Below are 16,539 nucleotides of genomic sequence, written 5' to 3' on the forward strand. Positions count from 1 at the left end.
TTCTCCAACATTTGTGGCACTGGCGTGGCGCCCCCTGATGGACGGCGCCCTTAGCATTTGCCTATACGGCCTATGCCACGGGCCGGCCCTGTATCTATCTATCTGATGGTCGCCAGTACCAGAAACTGCAGCTTGGGGGCAGCACTGAGTACCCGCTTTAAAGCATAGAAGAAGAAGAGTTTGGAGCAGCATGGCTGCAGTTTATTGGCAAACAGGAAAAGGAAACACTAGAAGACAGGAACCGGAAGTAGAAGAGAGGAAAATAATGAAGAAGTTAATAATTGGTGGACTTTACCAGCAACAAAGTCATGAAAATGTTGAATAATAACGTATAAAAGAAGAACAATCATATGACAACAGTGAACTGCGCAGCTGGTAGTTGTGGAAGGAGCCTATCCCAGTGGACTTCAGGTGAGAGGACACACATGAACTCACCAGCAAGCACACCTGTGGTATCTACAATTAACCTGATATATTTGGGGACATAGGAGGAAGCTGTGGCCAACAACTGGAACATTCTAGTTCCACATACAGATGTCTCCAACCCGGATCTCCTGATCTCCAACCTGGATCTCCTGACTGTGAGTCTCTCCTGCTGAACACTAGTTCACCGCACCAGCTTCTGGCCTTGCTATGTTATATTCTGTTAGCTCCGCCTCCTCCAGCCAGTCACATGATGTGTCTTGCATCAGTGCACTTTATTCGGTGTACTGAGTGCACTGTGACGGGCAAGACTCTCGGAAAACGTGTCATCTGAGATACTAGTTACTCTCCATTGAACTATTAGTTACTCTCCATTGAGCTACTAGTTACTCTACATTGAGCTACTAGTTACTCTCCATTGAGCTACTAGTTACTCTCCATTGAACTACTAGTTACTCTCCATTGAACTACTAGTTACTCTCCATTGAATTACTAGTTACTCTCCATTGAACTACTAGTTACTCTCTATTGAATGTAGCTGAGCTTTGTTACAAACTACACGGCTAAAGTAACTTGTGCAGCCCTTTGAGACACTCGTGATTTAGGGCTATATAAATAAACTTTGATTGATTGATTGATTATTTGGAATTTTAAAGTCATAGTTTTCGATACTTGGTGCTATCTTGGAGGTATGTTAATCTCTCTTATATTAGCATGCTATTCTTAGCATGCTAATATAAGAGCATGCTAACGTTTTGTGCTTGCTTTTTAGCTATTTATTTGTGTTTTTAACCTAAAATCATAGTTTTCGATACTTGGTGTTATCTTGGAAGTATGTTAATCTCTCTTATATTAGCATGCTATTGTTACTTGACGTTATCTTGGAAGTATGTTAATCTTATATTAGCATGCTATTGTTAGCATGCTAATATAAGAGGGATTAACATACTTCCAAAGTAACACCAAGTATCGAAAACTTATGATTTTACGTTAAAAACACAAATAAATAGCTATAATACTAGCACAAAACATTAGCATGCTATTGATAGTATGCTAATATAAGAGCATGCTAACATTTTGTGCTAGCTTTAAAGCTATTTATTTGTGTTTTTAACGTAAAATCATAGTTTTCGATACTTGCCGTTGTCTTGGAAGTATGTTAATGTCTCTTATATTAGCATGCTAGCAATAACATGCTAATGTTTTATGCTAGCTTTTTAGCTGTTTATTTGTGTTTTAACCTAAAACCATAGTTTTCGATACTTGGTGTTATCTTGGAAGTATGTTAATGTCTCTTATATTAGCATGCTAACAGTAGCATGCTAACATTTTATGCGTATGTTAATCTCTCTTATATTAGCATCCTAACAGTAGCATGCTAACGTTTTATGTGAGCTTTTTAGCTAATTCTGTATGTTTATTTTTACAAATAATGCATTTTGGTATTTCCTCTTATCTAACCACCCAATTTGTGCTTGATTTTTTAGCTATTTTTTAAAGTTTTAACCTAAAATCACAGTTTTCAGTACCTGGCATTATCTTGGAAGTATGTTAATCTCTCTTATATTAGCATGCTAACAGTAGCATGCTAACATTTTATGCGTATGTTAATCTCTCTTATATTAGCATCCTAACAGTAGCATGCTAACGTTTCATGCTAGCTTTTTAGCTAATTTTGTATGTTTATTTTTACAAATAATGCATTTTGGTATTTCCTCTTATCTAACCACCCAATTTGTGCTAGATTTTTAGCTATTTTTTAATGTTTTAACATAAAATCACAGTTTTCAGTACTTGGCGTTATCTTGGAAGTATGTTAATCTCTCTTATATTAGCATGCTGACAATAGCATGCTAACGTTTTGTGCTAGCTTTTTAGCTAATTTTGTATGTTTATTTTTATAAATAATGCATTTTGGTATTTCCTCTTATCTGGAACTATCCCGATATTTACCTCTTTTCTAACGCTCGATTAGAACCACCCGTCTTTTGCTAGATTTTTAGCTATTTTTTTTTTAGTGTTTTAACCTAAAATCCCATTTTTCAGTACCTGGTATTATTTGGAAGTATGTTAACCTCTCTTAAATTCGCATGCTATTGTTAGCATGCTAATATAAGAGAGCTTAACATACTTCCAAAATAACACCAAGTATTGAAAACTATGATTTTACGTTAAAAACACAAATAAATAGCTAAAATGCTAGCACAAAACATTAGCATTCTATTGATAGCATGCTAATATAAGAGCATGCTAACAATTTGTGCTAGCTTTAAAGCTATTTATTTGTGTTTTTAACTTAAAATCATAGTTTTCGATACTTGGCGTTGTCTTGGAAGTATGTTAATGTCTCTTATATTAGCATGCTAACAGTAGCATGCTAACATTTTATGCAAGCTTTTTAGCAAATTTTGTATGTTAATTTTTACAAATAATGCATTTTGTTATTTCCTCTTATCTGAAATATAATATTTACCTCTTTTCTAACGCTGGATTGCAACCACCCGTTTTGTACTAGAATTTTAGCTTTTTTTTGTAGTGTTTTAACCTAAAACTTTGTTTTCAGTAACTGGCATTATCTTGGAAGTATGTTAATGTCTCTTATATTAGCATGCTAACAGTTTGTGCTAGCTTTTTAGCTATTTATTTGTGTTTTTAACCTAAAATCATAGTTTTCGATACTTGGCGTTATCTTAGAAGTATGTTAATGTCTCTTATATTTGCTTGCTAACAGTAGCATGCTAATGTTTTATGCTAGTTTTTTAGCTAATTTTGTATGTTTATTTTTTACAAATAATGCATTTTGGTATTTCCTCTTATCTAACCACTAAATTTGTGCTCGATTTTTAGCTATTTTTTAAAGTTTTAACCTAAAATCACAGTTTTCAGTACTTGGCATTATCTTGGAAGTATGTTAATCTCTCTTATATTAGCATGCTGACAATAGCATGCTGACGTTTTGTGCTAGCTTTTTAGCTCATTTTTTATGTTTATTTTTATAAATAATGCATTTTGGTATTTCCTCTTATCTGGAACTATCCCGATATTTACCTCTTTTCTAACGCTGGATTAGAACCACTCGTTTTGTGCTAGATTTTTAGCTATTTTTTTTTAGTGTTTTAACCTAAAATCCCATTTTTCAGTACCTGGTATTATTTAGAAGTATGTTAATCTCTCTTAAATTAGCATGCTATTGTTAGCATGCTAATATAAGAGAGCTTAACATACTTCCAAAATAACACCAAGTATCGAAAACTATGATTTTACGTTAAAAACACAAATAAATAGCTAAAATGCTAGCACAAAACATTAGCATGCTATTGATAGCATGCTAATATAAGAGCATGCTAACATTTTGTGCTAGCTTTAAAAGTATTTATTTGTGTTTTTAACATAAAATCATAGTTTTCGATACTTGGCGTTGTCTTGGAAGTATGTTAATGTGTCTTATATTAGCATGCTAACAATATCATGCTAACATTTTGTGCTAGCTTTTTAGCTGTTTATTTGTGTTTTAACCTAAAACCATAGTTTTCGATACTTGGTGTTATCTTGGAAGTATGTTAATGTCTCTTATATTAGCATGCTAACAGTAGCATGCTAACATTTTATGCGAACTTTTTAGCAAATTTTGTATGTTAATTTTTACATGTAATGCATTTTGGTATTTCCTCTTATCTGGAACTATCGCAATATTTACCTTTTTTCTAACGCTGGATTGCAACCACCCGTTTTGTACTAGAATTTTAGCTTTTTTTGTAGTGTTTTAACCTAAAATCTTTGTTTTCAGTAACTGGCATTATCTTGGAAGTATGTTAATCTCTCTTATATTAGCATGCTAACAATAGCATGCTAACGTTTTGTGCTAGCTTTTTAGCTATTTATTTGTGTTTTAACCTAAAATCATAGTTTTCGATACTTGGCATTATCTTGGAAGTATGTTAATCTCTCTTATATTAGCATCCTAACAGTAGCATGCTAGCGTTTTATGTGAGCTTTTTAGCTAATTCTGTATGTTAATTTTTACAAATAATGCATTTTGGTATTTCCTCTTATCTAACCACCCAATTTGTGCTCGATTTTTAGCTATTTTTTAATGTTTTAACCTAAAATCACAGTTTTCAGTACTTGATATTATCTTGGAAGTATGTTAATGTCTCTTGTATTAGCTTGCTAACAATAGCATGCTAACGTTTTGTGCTAGCTTTTTAGCTATTTATTTGTGTTTTAACCTAAAATCATAGTTTTCGATTTTTGGTCTTACCTTGGAAGTATGTTAATGTCTCTTATGTTAGCATGCTAATAATAGCATGCTTACATTTTATGCTAGCTTTTTAGCTAATTTTGTATGTTTATTTTTTTTTTTTACAAATAATGCATTTTGGTATTTCCTCTTATCCAACCACCCAATTTGTGCTATATTTTTAGCTATTTTTCAATGTTTTAACCTAAAATCACAGTTTTCAGTACTTGGCATTATCTTGGAAGTATGTTAATGTATCTTATATTAGCATGCTAACAATAGCATGCTAACGTTTTCTGCTAGATTTTTAGCTGTTTATTTGTGTTTTAACCTAAAATCATAGTTTTCGATATTTGGTGTTACCTTGGAAGTATGTTAATGTCTCTTATGTTAGCATGCTAACAATAGCATGCTAACGTTTTATGCTAGCTTTTTAGCTAATTTTGTATGTTTTTTTTTTACAAATAATGCATTTTGGTATTTCCTCTTATCCAACCACCCAATTTGTGCTATATTTTTAGCTATTTTAAATGTTTTAACCTAAAATCACAGTTTCAGTACTTGGTATTATCTTGGAAGTATGTTAATGTCTCTTATATTAGCATGCTAACAATAGCATGCTAACGTTTTGTGCTAGCTTTTTAGGTGTTTATTTGTTTTTAACCTAAAATCATAGTTTTTGATACTTGGCGTTATCTTGGAAGTATGTTAATCCCTCTTATATTAGCATGCTAACAATAGTATGCTAACGTTTTATGCAAGCTTTTTAGCTATTTTTCTATGTTTATTTTTTACAAAAAATGCATTTTGGTATTTCCTCTGATCTAACCACCCAATTTGTGCTAGATTTTTAGCTATTTATTTTAGTGTTTTAACCTAAAATCACAGTTTTCAGTACTTGGCATTATCTTGGAAGTATGTTAATCTCTCTTATATTAGCATGCTAACAATAGCATGCTAACGTTTTGTGTTAGCTTTTTAGCTATTTTTTTATGTTTTAACCTAAAATCACAGTTTTCAGTACTTGGCATTATCTTGGAAGTTCAAAAATCTATTTTATATTAGCATACTAACAATAGAATGCTAACATTTTGTGCTAGCTTTTTAGCTATTTATTTGTGTTTTTAACCTAAATACATTGTTTTCGATACTTGGCGTTATCTTGGAAGTATGTTAATGTCTCTTATATTAGCATGCTAACAATAGCATGCTAACGTTTTATGCAAGCTTTTTAGCTAATTTTGTATGTTTAATTTTACTAAAAATTATGCATTTTGGTATTTCCTCTTATCTGGAACTATTGCAATATTTACCTCTTTTCTAACACTGGATTGCAACCACTCGTTTTGTACTAGATTTGTAGCTATTTTTTTAGTGTTTTAATCTAAAATCACAGTTTTCAGTACCTGGCATTATCTTGGAAGTATGTTAATGTCTCTTATATTAGCATGCTATTGTTAGCATGTTAATATAAGAGCATGCTAACATTTTGTGCTAGCTTTTTTGCTATTTATTTGTGTTTTAACCTAAAATCATAGTTTTCGATACTTGGCGTTATCTTGGAAGTATGTTAATCTCTCTTATATTAGCATGCTAACAATAGCATGCTAACATTTTATGCTAGCTGTTTAGCTCATTTTGTATGTTTACAATCACAAATAATGCATTTTGGTATTTCCTCTTATCTGGTCACAAGCTAGCATGGTAATGTTAGCATGCTAATGATTCATGCTAGCTTTTTTGTAAATTTTGTATGTTTAAACCTAAAAATCATGGTTCGTGATGCTTGGCGCTATCTTTCAAGTATATTAGCATGCTAACGTTTTATGCTAGCTTTTTAGCAATTTTTTAAATGTTTACAATTACAAATAATCCATTATGATATTCCCTCTTATCTGGTCACATACTAGCGTAATAACGTTAGCATGCTAATGTTTAATGCCAGCTTTTTGGTTCATTTTGTATGTTTCCAATGCCAAATCATATTTTTTGGTATTTCCTCTTATCTGGTCACATGCTAACATGGTAACGTTAGCATGCTAATGTTTCATGCTAGCTTTTTAGGTAATTTGTATGTTTACAATCACAAATAAGGCATTTTGGTATTTTCTCTTATCTGGTCACAAGCTAGCATGGTAATGTTAGCATGCTAATGTTTAATGCTAGCTTTTTTTGTAAATCATGGTTTGTGATGCTTGGGCGCTATCTTTAAAGTATATTAGCATGCTAACTATTTATTAGCTTTTTAGCTAAATTTGTATGTTTACAATTACAAATAATGCATTTTGGTATTTCCTCTTATCTGGTTACAAGCTAGCGTGGCAATATTAGCATGCTAATGTTTAATGCTAGCTTTTTTTTGTATACATTTTCTTTGTTTAAACATAAAAATCATGGTTCGTGACGCTTGGGCGCTATCTTTAAAGTATTTTAGCATGCTAACTATTTATTAGCTTTTTAGTTAATTTTGTATGTTTACAATTACAAATAATGCATTTTGGTATTTCCTCTCATCTGGTTACAAGCTAGCGTGGTAATGTTAGCATGCTAATGTTTAATGCTAGCTTTTTTTTGTAAATTTTGTATGTTTAAACCTAAAAATCATGGTTTGTGACGCTTGGCGCTGTCTTTAAAGTATATTAGCATGCTAACTATTTATTAGCTTTTTAGTTAATTTTGTATGTTTACAATTACAAATAATGCATTTTGGTATTCCCTCTTATCCGGTCAGATGCTAGCATGATAACGTTAGCATGCTAATGTTTAATGCCAGCTTTTTGGTTCATTTTGTATGTTTCCAATTACAAATCATATTTTTTGGTATTTCCTCTTATCTGGTCACATGCTAACATGGTAACGTTAGCATGCTAATGTTTCATGCTAGCTTTTTAGGTAATTTGTGTGATTACAATCACAAATAATGCATTTTGGTATTTCCTCTTATCTGGTCACAAGCTAGCATGGTAACGTTAGCATGCTAATTTTTAATGCTAGCTTTTTGGTTAATTTCATATGTTTACAATTACAAATAAGGCATTTTGGTATTTCCTCTTATCTGGTTACAAGCTAGCGTGGTAATGTTAGCATGCTAATGTTTAATGCTAGTTTTTTTTTTGTAAATTTTGTATGTTTAAACCTAAAATCATGGTTCGTGACGCTTGGCGCTATCTTTAAAGTATATTAGCATGCTAACATTTTATTAGCTTTTTAGCTAATTTTGTATGTTTACAATTACAAATAATGCATTTTGGTATTTCCTCTTATCTGGTCACAAGCTAGCATGGTAACGTTATCATGCTAACCTTTTATGTTGGCTTTTTAGCTAATTTTGTATGTTAACAATTACAAATAATGCATTTTAGTATTTCCTTTTATCTGGTTACAAGCTAGCGGGGTAATGTTAGCATGCTAATGTTTCATGCTATTTTTTTTTAACATTTTTTATGTTTAAACCTAAAAATCATGGTTTGTGACGCTTGGCGCTATCTTTAAAGTATATTAGCATGCTAACTATTTATTAGCTTTTTAGCTAATTCTGTATGTTAACAATTACAAATAATGCATTTTGGTATTTCCTCTTATCTGTTTACAAGCTAGCGTGGTAATGTTAGCTTTTTTTGTAAGTTTTGTTATGTTTAAACCTCAAAATCATGGTTCGTGACACTTGGCGCTATCTTTAAAGTATCAGAATCAGAATCAGAATCAGCTTTATTGTCATTACGCAAGGTAACGAGATTGAGGCCATTCCATACAGTGCGATGTGTGCATGCTAGAAAAACAATGTGCAAATATATAAAAATATAAAAAATGTAGAAGTGCAATGAATATGGTGTGAAATGAATATATACATGAAAAAAAAAAACAAACAAAAAAAAACAAAAAAAACAGGGTGGTTGGTGGAATGGGTTATTGCACCGAAGAGAAGGCAGTTATGAGGGACAATGGGGCAGTCCGTTCAGGATGGTTATGGCCCTGGGGAAGAAGCTGTTCTTAAGCCTGCTAAAGTATCTTTATATTAGCATGCTAATATTTTTTTTGTTAGCTTTTTAGCAAATTTTTTTGGTTTGAATATAAAAAAATCATGGATTTGGATACTTGGCGCCATCCTAGTACCCCGGGCCAGAGGTTCAGGGCACAGATAGCAGGCCCATCCAAATTTCAGCGGGAATTTTCTAGTTGGTAAATTGTCGCAGTGAAGCTACAATTAAAAAAAAAAACTAAGCCTTCGTCTTCCGAGAACTTTCCATTGCAGCCGAGTGTCTCCCGCTCTGCTGCTCCTCTTCGTCTTCGCTCCGCTTGAGCGGCCCCCCGTGACCGGCAGGTCCGAACTGCTGCAGGGTGGGGTCGCAGCGGGGCGGCCATGAAAGGTGCGATTGTTGGGCTGGCTGTGGTTGGGGGACAGGTTGGTCTGGAGCACCTGGCCATCTGGACATTACAACCCCCCTGAGCCGAAATGGATGCCCCCCACCCCACCCTTCAACTCTGCGCTGAAGACCCGTAATGAACACCCCGTCCCCCCAAAAAGCCCTCATGGGACATTAGTTTGGGAGGTAGTGCGAGTGGATAATAGCCTTCATTTAAGGCTCCATTGATGGCCATGGAGGAGCTGTGAGCTGTGGCGTGGGGGGGCGCATCCCTGAGGGTCACACTGGGTCACAAGTTTGAACCCGCTTCCCCCTTTTCACTTGGTGACAGGTGTAAAGGGGCATGGCTTGTGGCGCAGGTGTGTGGACGCATGGCGAGCAACATGTTACGGTTTACATTTGAGGTCGGCCATCAGAACTGGTGTGTGTGTGTGTGTGTTCTTGTATTTCTAGCCTTCTTGCGACATGAAGAAGGAAAAGTATCTTCCATATGAGGGGGTGTGAACAAGTGATGACATAAATCATGGTCCCAATAACATTGCATCTAATAGACAATGTCTCATTTCAAAATGAGGGTGGTCCCAAAAAGGAGGGATTTTTCCACATTGACTGTGTGTCGCTTTTAAAAGTGCTCCTCCTCTGGTCAACATATGAAATAACAAGTGTGTGTAAGAAATTGAAATGCGCCCCCTTTGGCCAAAATGTATTTAAAAAAATAAATAGATATGTATATAGAGACATACTGTAATAACTTGAAGTAAATCATGAAGATTAAAAACCAATTACAAACAAAAAATAAAATATTAATTAACTCAAAATTCTTCTTGTGTAATTTTTTTCTTATAAAAATATTGCAATATTTTCTCATAAAATTATTGCTTTTTTTTCATGTAAAATTATTACTTTTTAATGCCAAATGGTGACATTTGTCATATAAAATTCTGACTTGTATCACTTTATTGCCAATTTTTTTGTCTTTCTTGTAAAGTAGCGACATTTTTTGAAGTACTTTTGTCATCATTTTGCCAAGTAAAATTCAGATTATTATTATAATATTGCCAAATGTTAGTTTTCTTATAAAATTGTGACTTTGTCAAGTAAAACTATGACTCTTTTCATAAAATTGCCAAAATGTTAAGCTTTTCTTGTAAAATTGTTATTGATTAAAATTCCAACTTTTATCATAATATTGCACAAATGTTTAGTTTTTCTTCAATAATTTTGATTTGTGTTGAGTAAAATGGCGACTTTTATTATAATACTGCCAAAATTATACGTTTTTCTTGTGAAATTGTGACCTTTTTCTTGTGAAATTCCAACTCATTTTTCACAACAAGCTTTTTTATATTTGCATAGTATGTATATATTATTAATGTTGTAAATACACATCTTTATATATCTAGAAAGGGTGGTCCTAAAGAGGTGGGCTTTTTCCGGAGGTCTCAAGAAGGTAACAAATACAATAATTTGTGTGTGTGTGTTCTTGTATTTCTACCCTTCTTGAGACACCAAGAAGGGAAAGTATCTTCCATATGAGGAGGTGTGAACAAGTGATGACATAAATCATGGTCCCAATAACATTGCATCTAACAGACAATGTCTCATTTCAAAATGAGGGTGGTCCCAAAAAGGAGGGATGTTTCTAATGGACTGTGTGTCGCTTTTAAAAGTGCTCCCCCTCTGGTCAACATATGAAATAACAAGTGTGTGTAAGAAATTGAAATGCACCCCCTTTGGCCAAAATGAATTTAAAAAAATAAATAAATATGTATATAGAGACATACTGTAATAACTTGAAGTAAATCATGAAGATTAAAAACCAATTACAAACAAAAAATAAAATATTAATTAACTAAAAATTCTTCTTGTGTGTAATTTTTTTCTTATAAAATCATTCTTACAGTTTTTGTAATATTGCAATATTTTCTCATAAAATTATTGCTTTTTTTTCATGTAAAATTATTACTTTTTAATGCCAAATGGTGACATTTGTCATATAAAATTCTGACTTTTATCACATTATTGCCAATTTTTTTGTCTTTCTTGTAAAGTAGTGACATTTTTTGGAGTGCTTTTGTCTTCATTTTGCCAAATTAAATTCAGATTATTATTATAATATTGCCAAATGTTAGTTTTCTTATAAAATTGTGACTTTTGTCAAGTAAAACTATGACTCTTTTCATAAAATTGCCAAAATGTTAAGCTTTTCTTGTAAAATTGCGACTGTTATTGATTAAAATTCCAACTTTTATCATAATATTGCACAAATGTTTAGTTTTTCTTCAATAATTTTGACTTGTGTTGAGTAAAATGGTGACTTTTATTATAATACTGCCAAAATTCTAAGTTTTTCTTGTGAAATTGTGACCTTTTTCTTGTGAAATTCCAACTCATTTTTCACAACAAGCTTTTTTATATTTGCATAGTATGTATATATTATTAATGTTGTAAATACACATCTTTATATACCGTATCTAGAAAGGCTGGTCCTAAAGAGTTGGGCTTTTTCCGGAGGTCTCAAGAAGGTAACAAATACAATAATTTGTGTGTGTGTGTTCTTGTATTTCTACTCTTCTTGAGACACCAAGAAGGAAAAGTATCTTCCATATGAGGAGGTGTGAACAAGTGATGACATAAATCAATAACATTGCATCTAATAGACAATGTCTCATTTGTACCCCTGCTGGTGACATCTATCAAAATGAGGGTGGTCCCAAAAAGGAGGGATTTTTCTAATGGACTGTGTGTCGCTTTTAAAAGTGCTCCCCCTCTGGTCAACATATGAAATAACAAGTGTGTGTAAGAATATGAAATTTCCAAAATGTATAAAATAAATAAAATAAATATGTATACAGACATACAAAAAAACAAACAAATTCAAAAATAAATAAATGAACTAAAAGCAGTTTTTTTCTCTCAATGTGTCGACTTTTTTCTTATAAAATTGGGATCAATTTCTCATATTCTTTCTGTTTCTGTAATACTGCAATATTTTCTCGTAAAATTATGACTTTTTCATGCAAAATGGTGACTTTTGTCATATAAAATTCCGACTTTTATCACAATATTTCCAATTTTTTTGTTGTTCTTGTTGTAGTGCCCTTTTTTGAGTAAAATTATGACTTTTGTCATGAATTTGGCCGAGGAAAATTCCAATTATTATTGTAATATTGCCAAAATTTTAAAGTGTTCTTATAAAACTGACTTTTTTCGAGTAAAATTACGACTCTTTTCATAAAACTGCCAAAATGGTAAGCTTTTCTTGTGAAATTGCGACTGTTATTGAGTAAAAATCCAACTTTTATCATATTGCACAAGTGTTCTTGTATTTCTACCCTTCTTGAGACATCAACAAGGAAAAGTACCTTCCATATGAGGACCGGTGAACAAGTTAGGACCGAAACCATGGTCCCAATACGGAAAACCATTGCATCTAATAGAGAATGTCTCATTTGCACCCCTGTTGTAACCCTGTATATCAAAATTGTCACATGAATGTTTTTTGAAGTAATACCTTTGGGACATGAAAAAAACACAAGTAATGTATAAAAAAAAAAATATTGTGTTTACTTTATGATATCAAAAAACAAAAAACAAAGCCGTTTGGCTAATGAAGATGAAGTCTAATAAACAAGCTTTGTTCTTCTCTTGGTTCAGTTTGGCCAACAAAAATAAAGAGGGGCGACACCTCTCACATCGAATACACAATCTTCACAGCCAGCGTTCAGTTCGATGAGATGACAAAACAATTGAGCTAGTATTGATGTTATTTGAACACTGATGCAGGAGGAGGAGTGAACATTCCAGTCAACAAAGTAAAGACTTTAATAAACAAGTTGTGACAACGTTCACAACACTTCGCCTGCTCCATGTTTCCTCGCCTCATTAACTCTCAGTCACAGCAACTGATGGACGCTGTATTTAGAAAATAAAAGCAACATCAAATAGTTTTCTTCTTTGCTGTATACTTTTAAGTGTTTCCAATATTGTCCACACCTGTCTCCATCTAAACACAGCAAAATGACGTTAAACCAAGCGCTTGGCTCCGTTTACTCCGAGGATCTCCCGAGCAAAGTCTGTGTAGTTAGTCCGCCATGATTACCAAGCCAAACGACGCTAGTTCATGCCGCAAATGTCGGTCAATTTTTTTTAGGGCATTACCGCCAATGGCTTTTGGGCCGTGGTTCAATTCCAGCCCTGGGCATTTTTCAGAGGTCTCAAGAAGGTAACAAATACAAGAATGTGTGTGAGTGTGTGTTTGGGGGGAGGGCTTTTCTAGTGTTCTAATGCATGTGGGCCAGAAGGGGATTACTTTGGTGTCTCTGCTGCAGGGCAACTCGTTATATTAACGTTCTGGATTTTTGTAGCCACACACACACACACACACACACACACACACACACACACACACACACACACACACACACACACACACACACACACACACACACACACACACACTCCATACGACTGCCCTGCATGTTAGTGTGACTTTTAAACACTCCTCGCATTCCTAAAGTGCTGAAACACGAGGCAAGATTTGACTTGACTAGAACTCCAACTTGTAGCCTCAAGTACAATAGTCGGACCTTTGTGGGCGGTGGAAGGGCGACGCTTCGTCATGGTGAGTGGGGTGGTGCCCCACAAGGCCACGCCTCCACCGCTTGGAGTGTAGATCCTGATGTGTGTCTTGTGTGAATGTTGAGGAAGTGGCTATTTTCCGTCCACCAATCAGCAGACCGCACTGTGTAGCCACGCCCCTTTAGGTGCCCCATTGGAGGGTGAAAACGATTTGTACCCTCAGGTTTGTTTTCTGCCGTCATTACTGGTGTTATTTCCATTTTGAATGGTTTTGCAGAGATCGAAGCCGAGCGACGTGCCTACGTGGCGGCCATCTTGGTGGGGGCAACGTTTCCATTCAATATAATGGATTTACATTAAAAATAAATCACAACTTGCTCATTTCTCAATCGATTTTAACGTGGTTTACTTTATTGCCAAGGTCAAAACATCTTCTATTGCAACTTGCTCAAAGTTACATTCTTTAAATCCAAATAATTTTACAAAAACACCACCAGCGAGCTTTTGTTACCATTAATGGTTTACCACACCAAATTTAAAGTGGAACTGCACTTTTTTATTTTATTTTTCCCATCGTTCACAATTCTTATGAGAGACAAGAAGACAAATGTTTTTTTATTTATTTATTCTTTCTTGGTTGTTAGCAATGCAGCTAATAGGAGCAATCCATTCCAACTCTAAATCACTTTAAAAATGCATTCAAAAACCATCAACAATACTTCATTTACCTGTATAATAACCAAACTGTAGCAACATTGTTATCGTAAGAGTGAACACTGAGGAACTCTTTTTCTATTGTCGTAACACATCGACATGCTACGGTATTAGCCTACGGAAAGAGATAAGCTAGCTTCTACGTCAGTACGAAAGGTGTTTGAGGTTGCAACACTGCGATACAACACCAATGAGTACTGAATGACAACCATGAACTATCATATTACGGTATCTGTAAAGTATTATTTCATGTTTTGTTTGTACACAGCGAGCTCAGCAGCGTATGTTCTGTAGTGTACAGTGATGAGCCGAAGAATTCTGGTCATAAAATGACCAAAATATGGAAAGATTGTACACTTATTGTTATGAAGGTGTCTGTTACTACATTATATATATACTTGCAGTGTGTATATTGTATATATTACATAGTGTTATGAATGTGTCTGTTACTATATTATATATATATATATATATATATAAAAATATATTTGCAGTATGTATATTGTACATATTACATATTGTTATGAAGGTGTCTGTTACTACATTATTTGTATACTTGCAGTGTGTATATTGTACATATTACATATTGTTATGAAGGTGTCTGTTACTACAATATATATATACTTGCAGTGTGTATATTGTACATAATACATATTGTTATGAAGGTGTCTGTTACTACATCATATATATTTGCTTTGTGTATAATGTACATATTACATATTGTTATGAAGGTGTCTGTTACTACATTATATATATATATATATATATATATATATATATATATATATATATATATATATATATATATATATATATACTTGCAGTGTGTATATTGTACATATTACATATTGTTATGAAAGTGTCTGTTACTACATTATATATATTTACTTGCAGTGTGTATATTGTACATATTACATATTGTTATGAAGGTGTCTGCTACTACATTATATATATACTTGCAGTGTATATATTGTACATATTACATATTGTTATGAAGGTGTATGTTACTACATTATATATATACTTGCAGTGTGTATATTGTACATATTACATATTGTTATGAAGGTGTCTGTTACTACATTATATATATATATATATATATATATATATATATATATATATATATATATATATATATATATATATATATATATATATATATATATACTTGCAGTGTGTATATTGTACATATTACATATTGTTATGAAGGTGTCTGCTACTACATTATATATATACTTGCAGTGTATATATTGTACATATTACATATTGTTATGAAGGTGTATGTTACTACATTATATATATACTTGCAGTGTGTGTATTGTACATATTACATATTGTTATGAAGGTGTCTGTTACTACATTATATATATACTAGCAGTGTGTATATTGTACATATTGCATATTGTTATGAAGGTGTCTGTTACTACATTATATATATACTTGCAGTTTGTATATTGTACATATGTCATATTGTTATGAAGGTGTCTGTTACTACATCATATATATACTTGCAGTGTGTATATAAAACGTTAATGGAAGGTTTTGAAGTTGTTTTAGAGGCTTTGAAGGCTACTATAGTGACTCCCATTAGCCACATCTTGCAAGCATTTTTTTTTATCATCTTTAAATTTTTTAAAACAAATACAAAAAATAGATGTGTGTTCCTGTTTCTCATAAAGATTGTGAATGACCGGGGTGGTGGTTACTTTCTTTAAGAAGGGGAACCGGAGGGTGTGTTCTAACTATCGTGGGATCACACTCCTCAGCCTTCCCGGTAAGGTCTATTCAGGTGTACTGGAGAGGAGGCTACGCCGGATAGTCGATTCTCAGATTCAGGAGGAACAGTGTGGTTTTCGTCCTGGTCGTGGAACTGTGGACCAGCTCTATACTCTCGGCAGGGTCCTTGAGGGTGCATGGGAGTTTGCCCAACCAGTCTACATGTGCTTTGTGGACTTGGAGAAGGCATTCGAAGTCCTGTGGGGAGTGCTCAGAGAGTACGGGGTATCGGACTGTCTGATTGTGGCGGTCCGCTCCCTGTATGATCAGTGTCAGAGCTTGGCCGCATTGCCGGCAGTAAGTCGGACACGTTTCCAGTGAGGGTTGGACTCCGCCAAGGCTACCCTTTGTCACCCATTCTGTTCATAACTTTTATGGACAGAATTTCTAGGCGCAGTCAAGGCGTTGAGGGGATCCGGTTTGGTGGCTGCAGGATTAGGT

General features: G+C 33.7%; 1 long non-coding RNA gene across 1 annotated transcript; it reads left to right on the forward strand.

Annotated features, from left to right (window-relative positions):
* Positions 1–226: 226 nt before the first annotated feature.
* LOC133605806 (uncharacterized) lies at positions 227–9,690 on the forward strand. The gene is made up of 3 exons (XR_009815191.2): positions 227–411; positions 489–581; positions 9,481–9,690. It is a non-coding gene; the product is annotated as an uncharacterized lncRNA (long non-coding RNA).
* The last annotated feature ends 6,849 nt before the right edge of the window (positions 9,691–16,539 follow it).

This window comes from Nerophis lumbriciformis, linkage group LG05, assembly GCF_033978685.3.
Source record: "Nerophis lumbriciformis linkage group LG05, RoL_Nlum_v2.1, whole genome shotgun sequence".
In the NCBI taxonomy this organism is placed as follows: Eukaryota; Metazoa; Chordata; class Actinopteri; order Syngnathiformes; family Syngnathidae; genus Nerophis; species Nerophis lumbriciformis.